At 40.0% G+C, this 23,933-nt stretch overlaps 1 long non-coding RNA gene and 2 pseudogenes across 1 annotated transcript; 2 read left to right on the top strand and 1 right to left on the bottom strand.

Annotated features, from left to right (window-relative positions):
• Nucleotides 1–8,548: 8,548 nt before the first annotated feature.
• On the top strand, nt 8,549–9,470 carry LOC144368178 (poly(rC)-binding protein 2 pseudogene; annotated as a pseudogene).
• A 2,200-nt stretch (nt 9,471–11,670) lies between these two features.
• LOC144368163 (uncharacterized) lies at nt 11,671–23,378 on the top strand. The gene is made up of 2 exons (XR_013427939.1): nt 11,671–11,742; nt 22,316–23,378. It is a non-coding gene; the product is annotated as an uncharacterized LOC144368163 (long non-coding RNA).
• LOC144368177 (FERM domain-containing protein 4B pseudogene) lies at nt 18,683–20,875 on the bottom strand (annotated as a pseudogene).
• Nucleotides 23,379–23,933: the final 555 nt, after the last annotated feature.

Here is a 23,933-nt window from a genome sequence, read left to right as displayed (position 1 = left end):
TGAACTTAACCAGCTTCATTCTTACTAACTTATTTTTCAGAAATGCCCTTAGTGTTCCCAGAGGGGTAGGTCTCTCTGTGCTGACACCAAGCAGATGTCATAGCTGAGGTGCTTCTAATTCTCAAGGCTGCTCCTCCTGGTTCTTTGGTCATCTTCTGTAACTGATGTCTCTGTTTGCTTCTGCCTCTGCTCACACTTCCGTGCTACTGCATCTCTCATCTGGGCTCTGAGGCTGTAGGGTCTGCATCCTTGGACTTAATCAGCCTTGGATTGAACATGGTTGAAAATGAGTGTATCTATGCTGAATGTGTAGAGACTTTTTCTTGTCATTATTTTCTAAACAGCATAGTGTAAACCACTATGTATTATTCCCATTGTATGCAGTGACTAAGGAATATTGAGGTGATTTAAAGAACACAGGAGCATGTACATAGGTTATGTCCATATCAGCAGGAACCCCCAGGCAGTTACAAAGCATGGGAATTTTTCAGCATGTTCCCCAACAACCAATGGGTCATTGACGAAATCAAAATGAAAGTGCAAAATGCCTTCAGACCAATGAACAAGGCCACACAATATATTCAAACCTGTGAATACAGCAAAAGTAATTCTAAGTGGGAAGTTTCCAGAAAGAAATATCTACATTAGGAAAAAATCTCAAATAAGTGGCCCAATACTACATGTCAAGGGATTGGAAAAAATGAGCATGGACTATGCCCCCAATTAGTAAAATTGGGAGAAAATATGAATTAATTATACTTTTCAAGTAGCTGGATTCCAGACATGTGCCACTCCAATCAGATTTTTGTACTTCTTATTGTCTTGGGGACCAGGCATTGCAGCCAAGGGTGCTTTGCCACTGAGCCACACCCTCAGGGAGGATTTTGAGACAGGGTCTTGTAACCTTGCTTACAGCCTCACTAAATTGATGAAGCTGCCTTTGAACACACCATCCTCCTGTCTCAGCCTCCTGAACTTCTGAAACTATAGCTGAGCATCACCAATCTGGCTTTTGTGGTTGTTTTTGGAAAAGAATCTTTCAGGACATCAATTTTACATACCTGTCCAGATCAATTAAAGAATGTATTCCATTGTTTTCATGTGGGTTCTGGTCCTTTCTTTTTAAATATTTCTAACAGATAGACAGCTCTATTCCAATTAAACCTTCCCAATATGGTCACATCATTTTTAGAATCATTTATTTACTTATTTCTGTGATGCCTTGGATGGAACCCAGGTTCTTCCACATGCTAGGCAAATGCTCTACCACTGAGTGATTCCCTAGCTTCCTGAGTTAGTTTTGATGAGATTCACTCATTTCTCTAGAAAAGCATGGGTTCTGTATTTCTAGACTGTACAGGTCAAATTGGCCAGTTTTCCAGAAGGGGTTCTACACTGTTTTGATCCAGATGCACAAAGGACTCTGCATCTTTCAGTAGCTGCTCCAATTGTTATTCTTAAAGCATCATCCTGGGGTTTCATAGATTGGCTTCTAGACTACTCATGTATAATTGAATGAAGCCTTTATTGAAGCACACAGGTGGCGACTGGCCACGACATAAAGCTGTTCCCCTGATCACCCCCCAAAAATTTCAAGGGTGCTCCTTATAAGCCTGAAAACAATGAAAGGGGTGTTTGGGGGTCCAGCCAATGCAAGCAAGGAAAGTTACAGAAGCAGGAGAGTGCAGTCAGGTGGAGGGACGCTCAGCCAATCACAATTAGCCCAGTCACCCCAGTTACAGAAACAGAGCCCGTTCCCCTAGTTACAGAAACAATGCCCCATTAGGTAGTTCCATATTCTTAAAGGTTTCTATAGCAAAAGGAAAAGAACATTTTGCCCTCATCATGACCCTTCTACTTTGCATGGTTGTTTTACAAGATGGAGTCACAAAACAATATAAAGTCACTTTGGCTGGACTATCACACAAAGAGTGGAACCCATTTCTATCTGCCTATCCAGCCACTCTTACACACCAGATCCTTTTTGTCATTACATCATACATTTGTGTGCTGTCTCACAGAACAAATGAATCTAGAGTCAAAAATGAGCAGCTCAAAGAGATGTGAGTGCTTTATCATAGGGCTCTGGGAAGACCAAGATCCCTCACAACCCTTCCAGTGTTCAAGGGGTCTGGAGGCACCAGAATATCTTTAAGTCTTTTTTTGTTTGTTTGTTTGTTTAGTCATGATAACTCTTAAAAGAATAAATGATGACACATCTCATTTTGCAAATCTTTGGCTTTATTTGAACCTAGAATCCAGCACCAGTGCAGAACAAATCCTGCTCAGAACCTTCCTCCCGCCACATGTGCTAGTTAGACTTAGAGCCACAGAAAAAAAACTTTCATGAAAAGGGGGGTGAGGCAAATAGTTTACTGTGTGTGGGACACATGAGCTGGCTATGCTTGGCCCAGACTCTGCTACCTGTTCCAAGAGCAAGCTGCAGTCTGCTTACACATCAAAGTGGGTTCCAGTTCACTATGTGTGGAGAAGCCTTCAGGCCCGAATCAAAACACATTCATAGGCAGCTGTAGGATAACTCAAATGAAGACTGGGTGGACCTCGTTCTTATCCTTGGATGGGAAGCTAAGGCTAAGGTCACTGCACAACCCCATCAGCCCAGTCCTCAGCTGATTCCCCATCAGGGAGTTGTCCCTTAGAGCATCTTGGTCTAGGACCAGGCAGGGTCACCCGTTTGCCCACAGCCACTTCATCCTTACTCATCTTCTGACCATATGCTGATTCAAATGAGGCCACCTTGTGTCCCTTGGTAGAGAGAGATGGGAAGAGTTGGGGAAGGTCTGTAAGTTACGTGCAACATACCCCCCGCCCAGAGTTTGTAATTTATTCAGTTTTATTTTGAAATATTTGCAAGTGTTATCTACCTTTATGAGTCTACTATTTTGCTGAAAGGGAATTCGGATACCTTCAATGGGCACCACTAGTTGAATTGAGGACAGATTACCTAGGTGGATGACAGGCAAGGTTTGGTAAGGCCCACAGGCTCTGATCAATGTGCAGCATGGACACCTCCTGCAGGCACTGGGAGTGAGAAAATGGGGCCTGTCTTATGCAGAGATGCCCTTGGCCAGTACACCCAGAGACCAGGACCTGAGTTTTCTGGGTCTATGTGGAGCCCATGAGGAAGGGCCAGCATTTAATGTCTGGGTGGCACTGAGGTCCACTGAGAAGAGGTTTTCTTGCATAGCTCATGTTCAATGCCTTCATGGAATGTTCCAATCCACCTGTGTGAACCTGCATGTGTTAAGACACTGAGTAGCCACACATCATGACCACATTTCAGTTTGATCCCTTGACTTCCTGGGGCTGAACCTCATTGTTCACCAAGTACCCAGTGCCATCTTTCTCCATCAGCACCTGGAGAATCCCAAGGTTTCATTAGAAAGCCAGGTAAATCCATCACAGAGGACGTCAGAAGACTAACATTGAGATTCCATTCATTTTTGACTATTTATGGACCAGCCATGAAAGAAAGTAGCATCTTCCTGTGTCCATGAAGGATGAATGCCATTCTAGAAATTCAGGTCTCTATTCATGTCTCCATAAAGACACATGTCCTGAAGGTCCTATCCTCTCAGGGCTTCCCTCCAATATAGCCCCCTGCTGAACTTTCTTTCCCATTCCACACTTCAGGCAATGTCTGAAATGTTGGGCTCTGTGTTCCCTCTAAGATTACTCTATATCCTGGTTATACATCCAATTGCCTAGAAGTATGGTTTTTATACACACCCAACTAGGTAGCAGTTGGACAGGAGCAATGAATGAGGCCCTAGTTGTAGATGAATTTGTAGCCACATTAAAGACAGGGGACATTATTGAAAATAAGGACGTTTGGCTGCCAAAAGTTCTTCAGTATTGCTGTGAGCTCAGCACAGAGTTGGGAACATCTCCCTGGGTGGATGGCACTCTGGGCATCATAGCTCTCCAGAGGGGCACGGAACAGCTCTACGCTCAACTGGCTCAGCCTGGCAGGGTGAAGCAGCAGGTCCCTCAGGGCTGAGGTAGAGAGGCGGTTCCCATGGAAGCTCAGAACCCTGAGCTGAGAGCAGCAGCTCAGTGCATGCAGGATGGCCTAAAGCTGGGAGTCAGAGATCCCACAAGCTTCCAAGTCCAGGCTCTCCAGTGTAGCTGTAACATTGTCCAGCAGAATTTTGAGGGGCTCTGGACTGAAATTGGTCAGTTTTATGCCCCTCAGTTCCAAGTGTCTGAGCTGTCTGGTGTTTGGATATCGGGAAAGATAATTCCAGTCAGAATCTGACAGTGGGCAGTTGGTTATTGAGAGAATCTTTAGGGGAGAATCTTTCAGGTGACTAAGGAGAAACCAGGCAGTTAGTACTGAGGCAATGTCAACGTGGGAGAAGACAAATTGACCCAAACCCAAAATCACCCTGGTGATCTGACAATGGTCCACACTTAGGATGCTGCCTTTTGCAGAATGTGGTCATTCATATCACCCTATGTCAGGGTGAGCCTTTCACCACCACTCCTGTGACCAGATGGGTCCACATCTATATGGCTCCCCTCCTCACTGCCAAACAGAAGGTCACAGCTCTGGTAACAGGAGGTCCGGGGGAGTCATGTATAAAGGACAAACCCAGGCAAGATGAAGGAAACGCACCAGGGTTGTCCACCTACAGGGCTCACATGCTGTACCCTCCATCCCTGCTCCTCACCCTCAACTGCAGAAACACCACCTGAGGCTCAGAGCAGCCTTCCCCAGGGGGGCATTGAAGGCAGCTCCTCTGCTCCCTGCTGGAGAGCACAGAGCTTCCCTGTTGCAAGATGCAGATGTGGGGGCTTCCCTCCTTCAGTGCCCTCTCCTCTACCCCATCTCCCACTGCCTTAGCTGGACAGGCCTTCCAGGGTAGAAACTTCACACCCACTCACTAGCTCCTGTCCCCCACAGCTGGCTTGCCAGCAGAGTTACGCTTTCCAGACCATGGACCCTGGTTTAGCCCTTTGCTCTAACACAGGTTAGGAGATGGAGCTTCAGGATACAATAGGAAGAGATGATGGGATGTTAGAGTCTGTAAACAAGTCAGGATGGCACCTGGCATTTTGCCAGAGAAATGTTAGAGTCTGTAAACAAGTCTGAATGGCACCTGGCAAAATGCCAGAGGGAGTGGTTTGTGAAGTAACACCAGGGAGCCATTAAGTGTGGAGATTTCTTATTGGTTGACTGCTATATCTCGGTTTATGCTAATTAAGATAAGCTATGTGGAATGTATAAATACTCCTCCTGTCCTACAATAAACGGCTCCTACTCCTGCTGTATCAATCTATGCAAGTTGCTTGTCACACCCCGGTTATTTTGCTGCAGCCAGACTGGGGCAATGAGATATTTACCTTCCAGTGTCTTGTTTACCATGAGAGTGTAAGTGGTTTGCACATAGTAGGTGCCCTTTCTGACAGAGATGCCAAAGCAATTCTGTGGTCTTTAAATAAATGGTGAGGAAGTAACAGATATCCATCTTATGAAGGATGAACCTCAACCCTTATTTCAGTCAATTCTAAAATGCACAGGAACCACACACCTAAACATACAATCTAACACTATCCATCCTTGAATTCAGGGTTATAAAAGGCAGCTACCTATTTTTATAAATAAAGAATGTTTTAGGAACACAGCCATATTAGTGTATTGTGTGTAATTGTTTTTAAAGATTATTATTTATAATGGTAGTAGAGGTAAAAGACTGTTCATGAGTTGATAATTTTTGAAACTGAGGTATACACAGAGTTTAAATACTGTTGGGTTTACTTTCATGCCTGTTTTAAATTTCCCATAATTAAAACTTGTTTTTGGTTTTTTAGTCTACCTTTAGATCTACTCTGGGCTATCTCAAGGTCATCCCCATAAGCCCCATCACTCTCCTTCCCATTTCTCTCCAGTAAAGTACATATGTGACTCAGGGCTCAACCAATCCTGGAGTCCCCTGAATGTTCTGTGTAAGCCAGCCAATTACACACCAATCTAACATGCTAAGCACAAATGTGACATCAAATGAATATTAGAGAAATATATTATAAGTAAAATTATGGGAGGTTCTGTCTGCATACACCCTGAAGTTGAAACTGAACTTACCCTTCCCTAATACTTCTATAAACATGTTAATTAGCTCCTACCTCTTCCTTTCAAAAAAGACTGTGGAACTAGAGTGTAGTTCAGTGGTAGGGAGTTTGCCTAGCATGCCTGAAGACCTGATTCAATATGTAGCACCACAAAAAAATAAAATAAAAAGGAAGACTGTGACATTTGAAACTTTCTCAGCAACACACCCTGAAATAAAAATAAAATTTCAAAAAAAAATAAAACTCTTTTCAAGGGAGGCATTATAGCAAAATATCTGCTCTATGAACAAGGTGGCTCATTTCCTTATCACATAATAATAAAGACAATTAATAAAACACATATCACTTTCCACAGAAATGACCAGAATGTGCTCCCAACCTTTATCAATCCCCTGGTTTCTTTACACACGTGAATTGTCTTTATGTGTGAGGCTCATCACCATGATGGAAGTGAATTGAAATTAAAAAAAAAAAAACAGAAAACTAAATAGCCATCAAACCTTCAAAGCAGAGCTGTTGTCTGCGACTTCTTGTCTCAAATCAAGTGGTTCTGTTTTGATTTGAGACACCTGCACATTCTGGCCACCTGCACAGCTCTTGTTCAGATTCCTCAGTGGCTCTTAGCACATGGCTGCACTGTCAAAGCAATATGATCCTGATAGACATTAGAAATAACCAACAATTCTGTGCAAGAAGCCCCCCCTTCTTTGCTTATTATAGTTAGCCTTTACTTTCAAGCTCACATAAAAATAACACTTCTTGAAAAATGCCTTTTCATTGCCTTTATTGAAAATTGATTATTGTATTCTGCCACTCATTAAATGGAAAGGTTCTACAGGGAGTCCGCCTAGCATAAAGTGAAACCCTGTTAAATTTTCAGAGTTAATGCAGAATAAACTACAATAGACAGGCATCAGAATCCTTCCAGAATCCTTTCTGGGAATCATCTTTGTTCAATGGTAGTACTAACCCCTTGGGATGAAGAGCAGTTGTAAAGGCCCACATTCCTAGGTCAAGGGCTTTTACAGGTGGGAGGTGAAGGGGATGTCAATTGAGAGGTTGTTCTATTTTCAGGAGGTGGATGGGGCTGGTGTTACCCTAAATTTACTGATTAATGTTTCTTAAACTCAGCCCAAGTCCAATATCCTGCCAACTTGAGGGCAGAAACTTTTCTACATAGGCCCATCAGGCTTTCTTCAAATTCAGTCTGAAAGGTTTTATCAAAATCATGAGACCAGAGCTATAGGTACTGTCAACCTAATGAGGCTTAAGTATCACTGTTCCTCACTTGCACAGTTCTTACAATAAGGAAGCATTTATAAGTAGGCATTTCTGGCAAATGGCTTGAAGAACACATTGGTGGTGGTGGTGGGAAGGATCTAACTCTTGAAGACACACATGTATAATGTGCTGTAATTTAATTACTCATTCAAAATACTAACCTTCACATCTAATTTTTAATTCTTTTTCATGAAGAGGGAGACCCCTACACCCAAACTCAATAAAGAGGTAAAGTGAACCCAAAGAGAAAAAAAAAGACTGATAGAGAACAGAAAGCTTTCTTCTGTTTGGAAACAAACTTTGAATGTTCATAAAACACCTAACACTTGTCCCTTCCCCCAAAACATCTGAAGAACTCAGTGAATGTCAAAGGTCCAAAAGACTCAGTGTGAAACCCTCTCCTTGGTCTCTAAGACAGGGACAGTAGTGAAAAAGTGAGATAAACCAGCACCTGTCTGACTCAAAGAAAAGGACATTTATGATCCACTTGGTTTCCACAGAAGCCAGGCCACCTCTGGAACACCAAATTTTTATCACAACAGGGTTCTGGGGCATCCTGGCAACATACTCACAGGGATATACTCTCTTTGTAGCACTTGGGATCCCCCAGCTTGTCAATTCTAATTTAGACCCTAACTTGCCATCCTAAGGCCATGGTTGAAAAAAGGTGAATGGAAACAGAGGGACAATAACAAAGGAAGGAAAGAGAAGAGGTAGGATAGAGATGTAACACAGGGGGCCCTCAGAAAGAAAGGCAAGGAGGGTGTCCCTGCATCTTTAGGCCCCCCTCCCCACCCAAAGTAGTCATCAACCAAGGCCTGGATGAGGTGTAGTGTGTAAACAAAAAGTACAAAGGGAACAGCACTTTTTAGTTTCTTTACCTAAGTACTCATCAGAATGAAATTTCAGCAAATGTCACCACACTTACAAGAAAGACCCCAGTGGGAAAGACAAACATGAATCCAGAAAACCAAGAAGGAAAAGTCAAGTTATCCTGTGAGTATCCTGATTATCGCTCTAGTCTGCATCTGCTGCAGTGTCTTTGTCCTTCTCCAAATGCTTATTGATCACCAAGGACCACAGCGTTCTCATAGTACCTGATCCTGACATCCACCACTTGTGGGCGCCCATTCCAAGGTTCCATCCTCCCGGAGGACTCTTCCCCACCAGCAGTTGCCTCCCCTCTGAGACCACCGCTGACCCCGTGACCATCCTGACCCTGGACAGCAATTGGCCAGCAGCCATCTCTGCAGTCCTAAACCCAGTCCAGCGCCAGAGCGATTATCGCCATCCCAAACTCATCCAAGTGCTCTCTCCAGCATCCAGGACACAGACTGCAGACCAATGTGCAGCCAGAGAGGGCCAGAGTTTACTGCCTCCATCCCCCACGAAGGCCCTTTCATGCCTTGTCAAGCAACCTGCAAGAACACCCTGGCCACAGTTTCCCCATCCACTCTGTGCACCACCAAGGCCCCCAGAGACCAACTATTGGCCAGCACTATTGCTGCCATTGTGCAATCCATCATTTGTGTGGTCATGTTGAAGATCCCTCCCTCCAAGGGCATGACCAATCCATACTGGCCCAAGCAGTCAAGTTCTCCATTCATCTTTGCAGGTGGTCAGGGCAGGTATAGCACAGGCAGTGACAGTGCGAGCTTTACCCACACTATCCCATCTATGTGCCTCAACCTTGACCTGGAAGGACCACATCTAGAGGTCTATACCATTAAAGGTCAGTATGCCATTCCACAGCCAGATTTGACCAAGCCACACCAGTTGGCAATGCAACAGTCTCATTTTCCTATGACACATGGCAACATTAGTTTCAGTGTACGTTTGGATGCATCTGCTCAGACTACTTCTCATGAACTCACCATTCAAAAGGATTTGATTGGCTGCACGTCAAGGCGCCAAAATCAATGAGATTCTTCATTTGTTGGGGTGCAGATCAAAATTGTGAACCCAGTGGAAGGATCTACTGATCTTTCCCTGGATTTGCTGCCCGCATTAGCCTGGCTCAGTATCTAATCAAAGTCAGGATTTCCTCGAAGACTGGTGGCATGGGGATCAGTAGAGCAATGCAGATTGATCCATAATCCCTTTCTGCTGTTCACTACCACCCATGATCCATCTGTGTAGTTTATGAATAGTCAGTGATTCCAGGCTTCAAATAGTTTGTAAATTTTCAGTTTCTACACACTATCATCCACTCGTGATTTTTTAATTAAAGTGAATTAATTCCTTTCTCTGTTCAGCTGTTAATGCTGAGATCCATATTTAGTTTTATAAGCATCTTTTTTTTTTTTTTTGCTCATGAATTTTTTTGTTTGTCACAGAAACTCCACAAATGGGTTTATCTAGGTTGGCCTTGGCTTCTGCCTTCCTGGCTCCAAATGGTTCCTGATGACAGCTCTTTTTTCCCAATTCACTAGGAAGGGGAAAGATGGCCAAAGGGGGGAGAGAGGATGCTTCTTGTTTCCCTTAAGACATTTCCATATTTGTAAAATAAAAAGTGGATTTTGAGCTGTTTAAAAACAAAAATGATTCCAGATGCTCTGAGTTCCAAGGACGACCGCTGTGAACAGCCTATGCTTGGTTTCACTCTTCTTTCTGGTAGGCTAGGAGGGGTTTTGTGCATCCAGATTGAGGCTGAGGTAGGCCAAGTTGGCCTTATTTTAAGGCAAGGATTCCTAGCAGATGAGGCAACAGTGATGAGACTGTAGATTGCACCTCAAGCTCCAAGCTAATGCTCATCAAATTACCTGTTTTGAAGTGACCACTGTGAGTCTAATTGTGGGGGACTTAGAACCATGAGGGAAGCCCAAACTCTGTGCTCATTTTAAAATGAGCCTCTCCCTATTTGCCCTGTGCACTCTTTGGGAGAGACATTAGTAGGTTTCAGAATGCAGCCAGGTGTGGCAATATTCCTTGAGTAATTTCAGGATTATTCACAGATTGACAGATTTGCCCTAGGGTATTTTTTTCTTTTCAAAAAAATAGAAAAAAAAGTTTATCACTGAATTTTTGAGTTCTTGAGGTCAAGGAGAAGAGTTAATAATCTTTGTTTAATCCACATATAGTGGTCACAAACCTTATTTTTACACTAAATATATTGTACTTTCTTTTTTAATCTATCATCCCATTAAAATTGTAAAGGAAATAATGTCAATGGATTGTGGAATTGGAGCCAGAAAATTGTCCACTGTGGCAATATTGAAGTCTATGGGAGCTCTATAATATCTGGTTGGCTAAACCAAAGGATATGTAAAGCACTATTGATTCTCAATAAATAAACCACTGAGGATAATTTTAAAAATTAAATTTTGGTAACAAATCTGAGTATATTCAGCTAATTTATTATAGTACATAATTTTTAGCACACCTGTAAGAGAATAATGAATGGTACAAATTATATATATATGTGTGTGTGTGTGTGTGTGTGTGTGTGTGTAAGAGTGTATGTGTGCATAATACCAGCTCCCAAGGTGCAGAAAAGCCTATATCAATTTTGAATGTACTGTAGGTGAAAGTGATAATCTTGTTTTGCTCCTAGGTTCTACTCCACTACCTGGAGCAGTTAGGTGAGTACTTTTGGCCCAATGGTGATACCTGGTGGTCAGCACACTTTCTGGCTATCTTCTTAAGTCAGTTATTTAGTCATTGCAGGCAAACATGTCTACTAGGCCTTTTGAATATAATTTATTGGTACCATGGCTTGAACTCTGGAGTACTGGACCACTGAGCCACATCCCCAGCCATATTTTGTATTTTATATTTATAGCAGTGTCTTGCTCAGTTGCTTAGCCCCTCACCATTGCTGAGGCTGGCTTTGAACTCATGATCTTCATAAAATATACTATCCTATTTAATTCTCACAGCAAGCCTAGGGATCCACATTTTGTGAATAAATGATTCAAAATCCCCACAGATGATATGTGTAATGCCAAGATTCTGATACAGGTATTACTTCAAACAGGGTGATGCCAGATAAAGGGGGAAAGTGTGTTCTGTGCTGAAGAGTTTCTAAATAGGAAGCTTCTTAATGATTTTTTTGTGTGCCATGGGTATCATTTGATTCGTCCTCTGCAAGACTTGGAAATGAAAAACTATCCTGTGATAAGCTTCACCCTTTCAGTTCCAATTAAAATCTGGCTTTAATCAAGGTAAACACAGTTAAGCATATTGCTTGTTTTTTTTTTTATCTTTTAGGCTGGGTAGAGAATGGGAAATCTCTTGATTATCTCCCCTTCTTCATCATCAATTTTTCTTTATATTTTTTATTTATTTTTGTGGTTGTAGATTGGCCCAATGCCTTTGTTTATTTTTATGTGGTGCCAAGGATTGAACCCAGTTCTTCACACACGCTAGGTAAGTGCTCTGGCACTGAGCTGCAGCCCCACCCCTCATGCTCAGTTTCTTTCATTACAAATTTGTATTTCTGGAAAGAAAGAATAGTGCTTGGTACAGACAAACAAACAAAGAAACAGAGTTTGAGGGAAATGATTCAAAATAAGAAATATGTGCCTTTGAAGTTAGGTAGAGAAAGTTAGCATAAAGCTAAGAACAAGAGTTTGGAATGAGGTAGGTTTAAGCCTAATCCCAGTTCCACAATGGTAGACCTGGTTGTGGTTACTTAGGCTCTTGAATTTAAAAATCTGTAAAATTGAATCTGTCACTGACACTTGAGGTGATTTTGAGGATTTAGTAAGCTGATGTGCCTAAGATACACAACAAGGCTTTGGCATCTAGTTGGCACTTAAAGAATAGATGGCAAACTTATTTGAAAAGGTATGCTTTCTTTAGATGTTATATTTATTTCCTTTTTTCTGACAAGAACAAAAATGTTGATTTAAGAATCATTCCTCATTTTACAAGGGAAAAAAAATCCTGAAATACCAGTGGTAAGTAAATTATTTTAAAATTGCATAACTTTTACCTAGTGGATGCCAGTCTAGGAATGCAACTATAATTAAAGGCTATGTTTTAATTTCTAAAAATCTATTTGTGGAACCCTTTTAAATCAGAAACATTAAACACTATAACATTTCTCCCATAAAAATGTGAAATCAATAGAATGTAAAAGATATAATAAAGCACACTCAAGACTGCTGTCTTTAGAAAGGTTTACCAGGTTGTTCTTAGCTAGTATCTGGAAACCTGAGTGGTAAATAGTTCTATACATGACATAAAACTTCATCTAAATGATACAAGATGCTAAATGTGCCTAGACTGCACAAAGTGTGATTTTTGATAAACACCTTCTGAGAGTCATGCATTTGGGTCCAAATTAAGCAAAGGGTGCTAAAGTAACCAACTTAATAAAAACCTTCAGCACTGAGTCTCTAATGAGTTTTTCTAGTAGACAACACATGTGACAATTTGATGCTAAAAAATTGTGCCTGAGTCTGCTTTGTATCCTGTTGCTGTAATAAATCGTAGCCACAATACAACTATATGCTGAGTCTTGTGAGTTCTCTTGAAGAATTACCAAACCTAGGGATGGTTTTGGGAACCCCCATACATGAACTAGTGTGAAATAATATCTGTTTGTTAGAGAAAAGTCTTGGAGATATGTAGTAAATTCTCTGTCTCTTAAACACACATACACACACACCACACACTTGGCTTTGTATAAAACACAAAATGCAGATAATTTATTTTTCACCAAATATTAATTGTGCATTTGCCAGTTTCTAGCTGTTAGGAACTGTGAGAAGTACAAAAAATAAAGGGTCCACAAAAAATTACCTCAAGTTAAAAAAATAATTATAATTATTTGTCAGTAAGAGACAGTATGACTTTCTGTCCTGTTCATGGGTCAGACAATATGTGAGGGTTGTTGAAATTATAAAGGAAAAGAGTTCATTTAAAGCTGTACTGGTTACTAAAAATTGTATTTGAATTTCAGTTGAGCATGCTGGGAGGATGAATTTGCATTGACAAGAAAGTGAGGTGGGAGGACAGCTGAGCAAGACACTCATATAATTGGTTCTAGATCTTCCTGATTTCACATACTTCATATGGAGCAAAAGCAGAAGATTAGACAAGACCTTTGAATGCCATTATAGTTTGCTTTCCACTGCTCATAGGATAAAATTCAAACTAGGATTCTTGAACTGAGTTGTAGTATGATTAAAGTGATATTTGAGCTTCCTGGCAGGCTGATGCTTTTGAATTCAAGTGATAATATATGAGATGAGGAGACAAATTAGGAGCCTATGAAAATAATGTAGGCAGGAGCTAATGAGATCCTGAACTCAAGTTTCTCATATGAGTGACTGATAAATGAAAATGTTGTGATAGATCCCTTGATGCCAGGAGAGAAACAAGGAAGTCCAGACAATTCTTTGTTTTGTTTAAGGGGAATATTGTATATGGTGGTAGAAGATATGAAGAATTAAGTTGATAACATGATAATATGATACATTTGGAGGTGATAGTGAGTCTGATAATCAGTTAAAGTCACATTTATTGTGATATATATTTTTCTTAAATTCTAGTCTATTGGAGCCATACAAACCTGCTTATTTCTCATTTAGGTTTCTCTTATACTGTTTTGGCTTGTTAGTGATTGTTAGTGAAAATTAATTTTAGAAGGATTAAGTTGCCCAAGGGAATGTTTGCACAGTGAAGAGGTTAAAAAGAAATAAGACTAGAAGGTATTTATTTGTAATGAATGATGTTGTTATTATGATTTTGGTACTGGGAATTAAACCCAGGAGTGATTAACCACTGAGCCTCATCCCCAGCCATTTTTATGTTTTATTTTGAGACAGGATCTTTTTAAATTGCTTAGACCCTCACTAAATGCTCAGTCTGATTTTGAACTTGGGATCCTCCTGCCATAACCCCCCATAACCCTAGTCATTGGGATTACAGAGGAGAGCCACCATTTCCAAATATAATTTTTATTAAAATGGTCAGGGTAAATGGTTTGATTTTACATAACCACAATTATTATAACATTTGGCAAGTGCCTTGTACAATTATATTGGTCTATTCAGCTGAAGCCAAATTCTTGCATAATAAAATATTTTCAAATATCTCTTAGACAAAATATTATATTTTTTGAATCTTTTTAGATTTTTTCTTTTGTAAACATTTAAATCACTTTTGAAGTTTTATTAAGACTGCCAGGATAAATTAAATTTTGTTCTGTTTAAATGAAGAAAGAATTTTTTTCTACATATTTTAGGCCAATTTTTTCTTATGTCTTCACCTCTGTGAGTGGGTGGGTGCTAATAGGTAAAGTAATTTTTCAGATTTCACATGAATTCAGGGAGTGTCCAGAAAGCTATTAGGCACTTCTGTTTATTAGATCTTTTACTTTTTAAACAAGCTAAAAAAAATTCTCTTTTTTTTTCAAAGACTGTCTTTATGTTTTCAAGATTTTATTTGTTTAACTTGTATAACAAATATTTGTTTATTATTTTAACTAAATTATTCATTCTAATTTGGTATACATGATGGCAGAATGAAGTTTATTACACATGACACATATAGAGCACAATTTTTCAAGTCATTGATTGTACACAAAGTATTTCACACTGTTTGTGTCTATGTACATGTACTTAGGGTAATCATTTCTAACTCATTCCACCAATCTTTCCTACCTCCATGCCCCCTCTCTGTTTTCAAGATTTTAATTCACTGCATTGTTTATTTTTTTTTACTATTTTTTCCAAACTTCAAAAGTAATATAGACTCATGTGGAAAACTTAGAAAAGCAAAAACAAAAGAACAAAAATTTTTCATAAATGAACAATCCAGAAATAAACACTATTATTGATATTTTGGTGTATGACTTAGAAACCTCTATCAATCCCCACATATACATACATACATAGATGTATATGCACAACCCCTCCACAATCATCAGATTCTTTTAAAAAAAATCATAATGTACTTAAAACATTTTTTCCTTCTATATCATTAAAAATTAAATGTTAAAGTGCTTTAAAATTAGCATACTATAGCAATCCATGCATAGCAATGTTTATAGCAGTGCAGTGAACAATAGTGGAGTAATGGATACAGTCTAAGTGCACATCAACAAATAAAAAGATAAAGAAAAATAATATATATAATGGAATTCTACTCAGCCATAAAGAGGGATGAAATAATGGCATTTGTGAAGTAAACAAGACTCAAAAAATCAAGGGCAAATGTTTTCTCTCATATGCTGAAGCTAGAGTAGAATAAGGCGGAAAAGGCAGGGGCCCCATGAAAATAGAAGAGAGACCAAAGTAGTAGAAGAGGAGGATTGAAGGGGAAGGAGGAGGGACTGTAAGGGGAGGATGCAGAATAAATTGACCAAATTTATGATCTGTACATATATGATTGTACCATGATGAATTCCACCTTCATGTGCACATATAAAGCACCAATTTAAAAAACAATAAATACATAGGAGAAAGATCAGTAGAGTTGAAGAGAATAGAGACAGGGAAGAGGGGAGGGAAAGAGGAAATATCTGGGACTGAAATGGAGCAAATTACATTCTAGTCATGTATGATTGTATCAGAATGAACTCCACTATTATGTATAATTATAATGTGCTAATAAAAATGAAAATGTTTCAAATAGATGCAAACATTCTATTTTATTAATTTCCAAGATTTACTGTACCAATCTTTTTGTAGCAGTCAGATTTTTGTTGTTTTGATATGTTGGGTATTGTACCTCTATCTCTGGTCCATGTCCCCAGCTCTTTTTTTCTTTGTAATTAATATTTTTATAAATAAACCACCATAAGCATCCATATAGCCCAATTTGGTGCATGATTATTTAGGATCAACACTTAGAAATAGAAATATTTAGTAATGCATGCATGCTTTTAAAACCTTTGTCATATACTTCTAGTTTACCCTTTTGCATTAAACTGAGTTTTGCTGATGGAAAAAAACACTAATAAGTATTAAATATCAAAAATAACCAATATTAGAAAATGTGGTTTGACCATATGGCAGATAATTGTTTACACCCTGGTTCCAGCAATCGCCCTTCTGGGTATAAAGCCAAAGGCTGTTACATCAGTATGCTGAAGAGAATTCTGCACTTCCATGTTCATTGCAACATTGTTCACAATAGCCAAGACACTGAAACATCCTTTCTGTAACAGATAAATGAATATTTAAATGTGGTATATCCAATGGAATAAAATTCAATCTTTAAAAAGAAATAAATCCTGTCATTTGTGACAAAGTGGATGAAACTGGAGGGCATTATTCTAAATGATATAAGACAGGCATAGACAGTGCACATGTGTAACATGAAAAAGGCCAACTCGTGGAAGCAGAGAATGGAATGGTGGTCCCCAGAACATAGGGGTGAAAGGTATTGGGAATTTCTAATTTCTGTTAGAATGAATAAGTCCCAGAGATATATTGTATATCATAATTATTAAAGTTAATATACATTTAGAAATTGCTGAGAGTGGATGATAAATGTTCTGAAAAAAAAATGAAGTGAATTGATGAAATTATGAATTTAATTGAACCATTTCACAAAGTACACATATATCAAAAGATTATTGTATACCATGTAATAACATATTATGAAATAAATACATAATTGAGTGCACAACTTTTGTGTGTCAATTATGTATTAATATAAATAAAGATATAAGAATAACTCTTTATATCCTCACTGGAAACGAAATCATCAATTCACATTATTATAATAGCTATGATCTAATACTAGTTTACACTTATTCTAGCACTTTTTAATATATATTAGTACAAATTGTTCTTTCATTAAACACCTCTGAATACCTATTAGGCAACAGACATTGGGAAGTACAAATTGTTCATTCATTAAACACCTCTGAATACCCATTAGGCAACACACATTGGGAAGGGTGTTAGGAATCTCTAGTAATGATGACATCAATACTGGGAATTAAACAGCAGACTTTTCTCTGGAGCCTTCTATGAGATAGGCATGAAACAGGAGTCCTCCACCTGTTTAAGTTCTCATTTTATAATTAAAGAACAATGAATTAGAGAAAATGTCTAATACAAATGATTCACTATACTTGCAGAGTGATTATGGTCTGTTAGACTCATAAATGTGTCCAGTTATGTCACACTGACCTCATAGAGAAGATGTACTTTCCCTAAGGAGACACCATGGTACATGCTGTCCTCCAGCAGGAACTTCATGGATCTCTAACAGAGAAAAATTAGACCAATACTACGAGGTCCATGGATTTTCTCGTGCATATTTTCTCTGTCTCCAATGCTTCCTTTTTAAGTCCCTTCCTCTGGGACTTTAAAGTTGACTCAGGCAGGTTTCTCTGGCCTGCAGGTCACAGGTGCAGAGGCCGCAGGACTCACTGGGTGCATGTGGCTTGAGGCTGCCCCAGTGCGGGACTAGGGCAGAAGAGCACACACCTGCTTAGCACACCTCCTAGCTGGGCTGCCACCAAGCCAGACCAGACTCCCTCATGGTGGGATACTAACAGAATGACCAGGGATCAGAGAGGGCGGAGTCTGTTTGGCCAGCAGCACCCCAATGAAATTGGCCACTTGTTTCTGCTGATCTCATCTTTTCATCTCTTTCAAGACCTGATTAGTTTAGTTTTCCCTAAGCTGTGTTTATGTTAGTCACAAGCAGTGGCTGTTGGTGACCAAAGAACCCAGTTAACAAAGGGTATCTACGTGCTGGGGCAACCGAGTGCTCCACAAAGGTCACTTCCTTTAATTGTCAGCAAAAGCAGATGTGATAGAAAGGAAATTGTGGACTCTACATTAGAAAGCTGGGGCACAGAGATGTCAGGTCAACTTCTCCATGCCACACAGCTAGGCAGTGTTGGAGCTGTGACTCAAACTGGGGTCTGTCAGACCTGTGAGTTCACATCCAGAGCCTTCCTGCAGCCACCACCTCAGTGAAATGTAACATGCACACAGTGCTGTGGGGCCAGGGAGATGGATGTAGTCAACCCAGCTTATGGGTAAAGAGGGACATTGCCGCCCAGCTGAAATCCATCAGGTGCAGCCACAGAGAGGGGACAAGTGAGTCAAGCACACTAGGTGACCAAGTTAGGAAGGACATCACAGGCAGCGGGCCTGTCTGCGAGACCTGGTCTCTTGCTGACCTTCAATAGTCCAGAAAGATGGATGTCCCAGCACTAGTTGATTCGTGGCTCACCCCCCTCGGAATGAGGTTCTGTGTTCATCTGGCTTCTGAAGTCCAACCCTGACTCTTGGGGTCCCAGCAAGCAGTCCCACCTCTCAGTGACCTGTCCTGGTGCCTGCTTCTGTCTGAGCATAGGCAGATCCAAGGCTTTGCACTGGGGCTAGCTGCTCTAGTCTCTGTGTTTGTCTTTCTCTGGTCCACACCCCAGAGAAACGAGAGGTGTCTCCGATGTGTGGAAACTGATGGCAAGGTGCAAAGCGGCTTGGCCTGGCATCTTTGGCAGGTCATTGTCCAGAACTTGGTTTTCCAATTGCAGCCAATTCTGCTGAGCAGTGTCATCTATGAACAAAAAATACTCTTTTGTTTCAGGTTGAAGTGTGAAGCCACCAGATCCAGCAGCTCTCTTTACAGCACTTTGGGCTGAACCAGCAGCTCCAGCCTTCTGTCATCCAGGAGGTGCACCTGGCAGTGCCTGTCCTCTTTCATCTTGTACACATCCACAGCCTGCACAAGTCAGCTGCACCTGGTGGCAAGCTGCTCTGTAGACCATCTCCAGAGTGTGAACACTGTCAGATTCCACATGAAGGGGCTGCTGGTGAACAGTATGTCCTCCATGCTGCACATGAACACCATGGCCATCCTCTTGGCTTGGGTGCAGGGTCCCCACCGCCATACCATTGCCACCTCTGCAGCTGTGTCAAGCATGCCGCCTGGCTGATCTAAAGCTCACACCTGGCCAGTTTCCAGCAGTATGCCCCGGGATTGGGCACCAGCCAGCCAAGGGTTGCAGTTGGCACCAGTGGCCTCAGTGCACCCAGTCTGCCCGCAGGCTGCACTAAGCTCCGCAAGCTCCTAATATATTCTTAATTCTTTATGTTACTCCTCAAAATAATCCTATGAGGAAGTACTATTATTTTCTCATTACTATTACTATTATTACTCTGATTTTATACCTGAAGAAACAGAAGCACAAAGAAATGTTGAAAGTTAGTCAGCTAGTAAGTGCAGAGCCAGGAGTCAAGCAGGCTCCAGGGTCCATTTTTAATCACTAGACTTCAATGGTTCTTACGTTTAGGGTTGTATGTTTTCTCAGCTTTATGTTTTAGAATACAAATACATAAGTCTACGTAGTATGACTTTTCCTGAATGTTGTTATAGGAAATTGGTTCCAATATGTGATACCACTAAATGCTGAGAACCACAGCCAATTTGGAATGGCCCCTGGCATTTTGCCAATAGTATTGGTTGAGAGGCAAGCCATTAAGGTGATGCTGCATTGATTCGTTTGCATATTAGACCTTTACTGTCTGTCTCTCAGCCTGCTACTTTGGAGTTCTCCTGGGGATTCCCAGAGAGTTCCTATTGGTTGGGGAAGTGAAGGAGGAGGGATTTCTGAAGGAGGGATTTCTGGTGTGTGGTTCCTGGAGGAGCCGTGTGGCGTGGCATTTGGGAAAGTTTCTGGGGAGCGTGTGTGGAGTGTGCTAGTGGAGTTCAGAAATAAAGTTTGTTCCTATTGAGTGGCTCATTATTTGTGCCCAGCCAGACTGCAGCATTTGGTGGCCCATTCGGGGAATGCTTGAGGGTAAGTGATAAGGTAAACTGTTCAATCCTGAGGGAAGTGCGAGAGGATGGGTAACCATTTAAAGATTCTTCTTCCGTTTTGTTTCGCATTTGTTTTAAGTTGCCAGTCCTTGGAGATGGGTGGGACGGAGGAAAAGCCGCTCACTTCATAGGAAAAACTATTTGCATCTGAGGAACAGATAGGGAGAAAGCACAGATGGACATTTCAGGAGGATAGAAAGGCTGATATAATAAATTTTTCTTCCATTTTTGTTTCATTTTGTCTCAGTTTTCTTTTGCATTATCTTAGTGAGGGGTATCTTCATCACAGAAATATGGAATTAAAAATTAGTAAAAACCAAACCAAACTGGTGTTAAGTAAATTGTTAGAGGAAGGAGGCATTCAGGCAGCGAGTGCAGAGAAAGTACAGGTGATGGCGGTCCAGCTTGAGGAAGCGGCAGATAAGTTTTTCCAATCTAAAAGGAAAAGATAGTTACTAGGATAACTTTATCAGACATAAATAGGGAATAGCTTTCTAAAATGCTGCCTAGCATTAAGTTTTTAAATTCATTTTAATGCCATTTAAAGAGATTTTGAGGAAACTAGGCTTACTTTGAAAGCTTGAGAAAGGAAAAAAGAAAAAGGTGTTTGTACATGGCAGATTGAGACAAAGCTTCTTAATGGAGTAAAAAAGAAAAAGGAAAAAGAAAAAGAAAAAATGATTTAAATAAGTTGTCTAAAGAGGATTGCAGAGTCCTTACTAAAAGCCTTTAGTTGAGGGGCAGCCGTGTAAACTAACATTAAACCGATTTAATCAGAATCTAAGCCTCATTTAAAAAAGTGAAGCTGTAGGTGGTGAAAAACAATTTAAAAGTACAGTATAGATGATAATTAAAAGGCTTTAAAAGGTTAAATTGAAGGTGGTTAAGATGCCTTTATGCTGGAGAAAAAACTAAAGATATTGTAGCTCAATTGCTTACAAAATTTTGCCACTGTGTGCGTTCCAAAACAGTTAAAAACAGATAATGGTACTGGTTATACTTCCACCTCTTTTAAACAATTTTGCTCATCATTTGGCATTACTCACATAACAGAAATTCCATACATTCCACAATGACAAATCATAGTTGAAAGAGCTCATCAAACTATTAAAATGTACTTATTAAAGCAAAAAGAGGGAATTGGAAAGGGGTATATATCCCCCAAAGATAAACTTAAAATAACCTTTTTTTCTCTAAACTTTTAAAATTTAGATTCTTCAGGGCTCAGTGCTTTGAAAAGGCATATGTGTCCAAAAAATAAACATAAGCCTAAGTTACCTTGGAAGGATATTCTAAAAGGACAATGGAAAGGTCCTGACCCAGTGATTGTCTAGAATCAGGGTTCTGTTTGTGTGTTTCCACAGGGAGAACAGTAGCCAATTTGGATTCCAGAAAGACTAACCAAAGCGATTTCTACAGACCAAAAAGAAGATGATTTGACTCAAATCTATAACAGCTGATATCCAGAACTCCAGCTTGGCTATTCTTACATCTGCAACAGTGATTCTCCCACACCTGGAGGCTAATGAATAATGAACACCATTAAGGCCTATTTCAAATGTAAAAAAACCTTGAGGCTTGCTTGTGGGAACACCTTCAGACCCATATGCAAGTTACAGAAAAAAGGATGAGATATCCAAAAAAGAGTCAAACCCAGGTGGTAACCAGGATGTCTTTTCAATATCTATTTTATTATTGCCCTTTCCCACATCATAAAGCTCTATTTTATTTTTTGAGCTCATACAGTCCTAGATTAAGGATTTTCTGATCAGTTGTATTTTTTGACTGTGGAGTTTTTAAACATTGCAATGGAGATTTCACTTGTGTAAAGGTACAAGGCCTTTACTAATGTCTTATGTGTCGTATGTTATGTGTGCACACTTCTGTTTTGTGTTGTATGTCTGTATGTGCATATATCCATAGATCATATATGAGGAGCGCTCATGAAAAAAATGGATCCAAATATTTTGATTTTATTCACGTGATGTTAATAGTTTAATTTAAATTGTGTAAACAGCTGTTGAGGATTGTTTTAATATTTGTACAAATAAGAAGGTTAAAAGATCTGTTTGTTTACTTTCACCTTTCCTTTTTATTATATTTAATAATTCTGTTCAGGATAATGTAAATTGTTTAGAAAATTGTTTTCTTAGTACCTGTTGGAGTGTTACATAATTTCTTTCTTTTTTTTTTTTTTTAGCCATCGATGCCAGAATTCCTATCTTCATCCCAGTGCTGGTAAAGACAAAGATAAAACCAAACTACAGCTTCTTCGATAGTTATCACAACAAACTGTATAAACTGATGCATCAATGAATAATAACTCAACAAGTAATGCTCAATCAAGGAGTTGATTTACTTTGGGAGGAAATAGACATATTGGTGGATTCCTCTGCTTTGAACTGCTTGCAGAACTTGCCTGGACTCTGTATCATTTGTATGCATTGTGAACTATCTTTTGATGCAGTGAATTGTGGTAGTGCTGGCGTATCTTTGCAGATGGTGTCATTGGTGGTACAATTTTTCCAAAGAGAGCCATAATTTGGCCTTGTGTCATGGCATTTTGCATCCTCCTCCCTTCTACTAGTGATGATCTAAAATTTTGGGGCCAAGAGAGGTGAGGCAAAGAACCTCACCCCCCCACTGGTGCAAAGGCCAAATTTGGGGGCCAACAGAGGTGAGGCAAAGAACTTCACCCCCCCCCACTGGTTCATAGGCCTATCCACAATTATGGCTGTATGCTGGACCAGTAGTCAGTGATGGGGAAGATCTAATTGCAGTGGTACCAACCTAAGACAGGAGGCTGACGTCTTGAGGTCAGCTCATCTGATGACGGGTAAGAACCATATGTTTATTGAACAACCGAACAGACAGGGTCCCAAAGCCACATTGCTTGTTGTTTAATTAAACAGAAGGGGGGAGATGCTGAGAGCCACAGCCAAGTCGAAATGGCCTCTGGCATTTTGCCAATAGTATTGATTGAGAGGCAAGCCATTAAGATGATGCTGGATTTATTCAGTTGTATATTAGACCTTTTCTGTCTTCCTGGGCCTGCTACTTTGGAGTTCTCAAGCTACATTGGAGTTCTCCTGGGGATTCCCGGAGAGTTCCCATTGGTTGAGGAAGTGCGGGAGGAGGGATTTCTGCAGGAGGGATTTCCTGTGTGTGATTCCTAGAGAAGCCGCATGGCATTCAGAAGAGTTCCTGGGGAGCATGTTTGGAGTGTGCTGGTGGAGTTCAGAAATAAATCTTGTTCCTTTTGAGTGGCTCGTGACTTGTGCCCAGCCAGACTGCGGCAACTAAATGGGTTAGTAGACCTGGACCATTTACATTTACCTCAAGATAATCATATATAAAAGATAAAAAACCATAATACTCATGCATATATTCTATTTTTTAAGCTGTGGCTTTCTAGTTCTAAGTTTGCAAAATTCAGTCTCATTACTAGGTATTCATGCCTCTTAAAACTTTTGCTAATACCATTTTATGCCACTAAGTTAATATTCACCATTATATCAGTAAGGCAAGAGAATCTTGAGGCAGGAGAATCTCAAATTCAAAATAAGTTTGGGCAACTTGGAGAGGACTCAAAACTTTAAAAAGGGCTGGAATGTGGCTCAGTGGTAACATACACCTGAATTCAATTCCTCAGTACAAGAGAGTGGGGGAGAGATGAAGGTTATCATATGCTGAGAAATGAATATATATATGTGTATATATATATATATATATATATATATATATATATATATATATATTATATACACATACACACACACATATATATGCTTTTTAGTATATAAAATAAAATATGCACA

The sequence above is a fragment of the Ictidomys tridecemlineatus genome, chromosome 11 (assembly GCF_052094955.1).
Source record: "Ictidomys tridecemlineatus isolate mIctTri1 chromosome 11, mIctTri1.hap1, whole genome shotgun sequence".
Taxonomy (NCBI): domain Eukaryota; kingdom Metazoa; phylum Chordata; class Mammalia; order Rodentia; family Sciuridae; genus Ictidomys; species Ictidomys tridecemlineatus.
The sequence above is the reverse complement of the archived record's forward strand: the minus strand, read 5'-3'. Positions and strand labels throughout refer to the sequence as shown.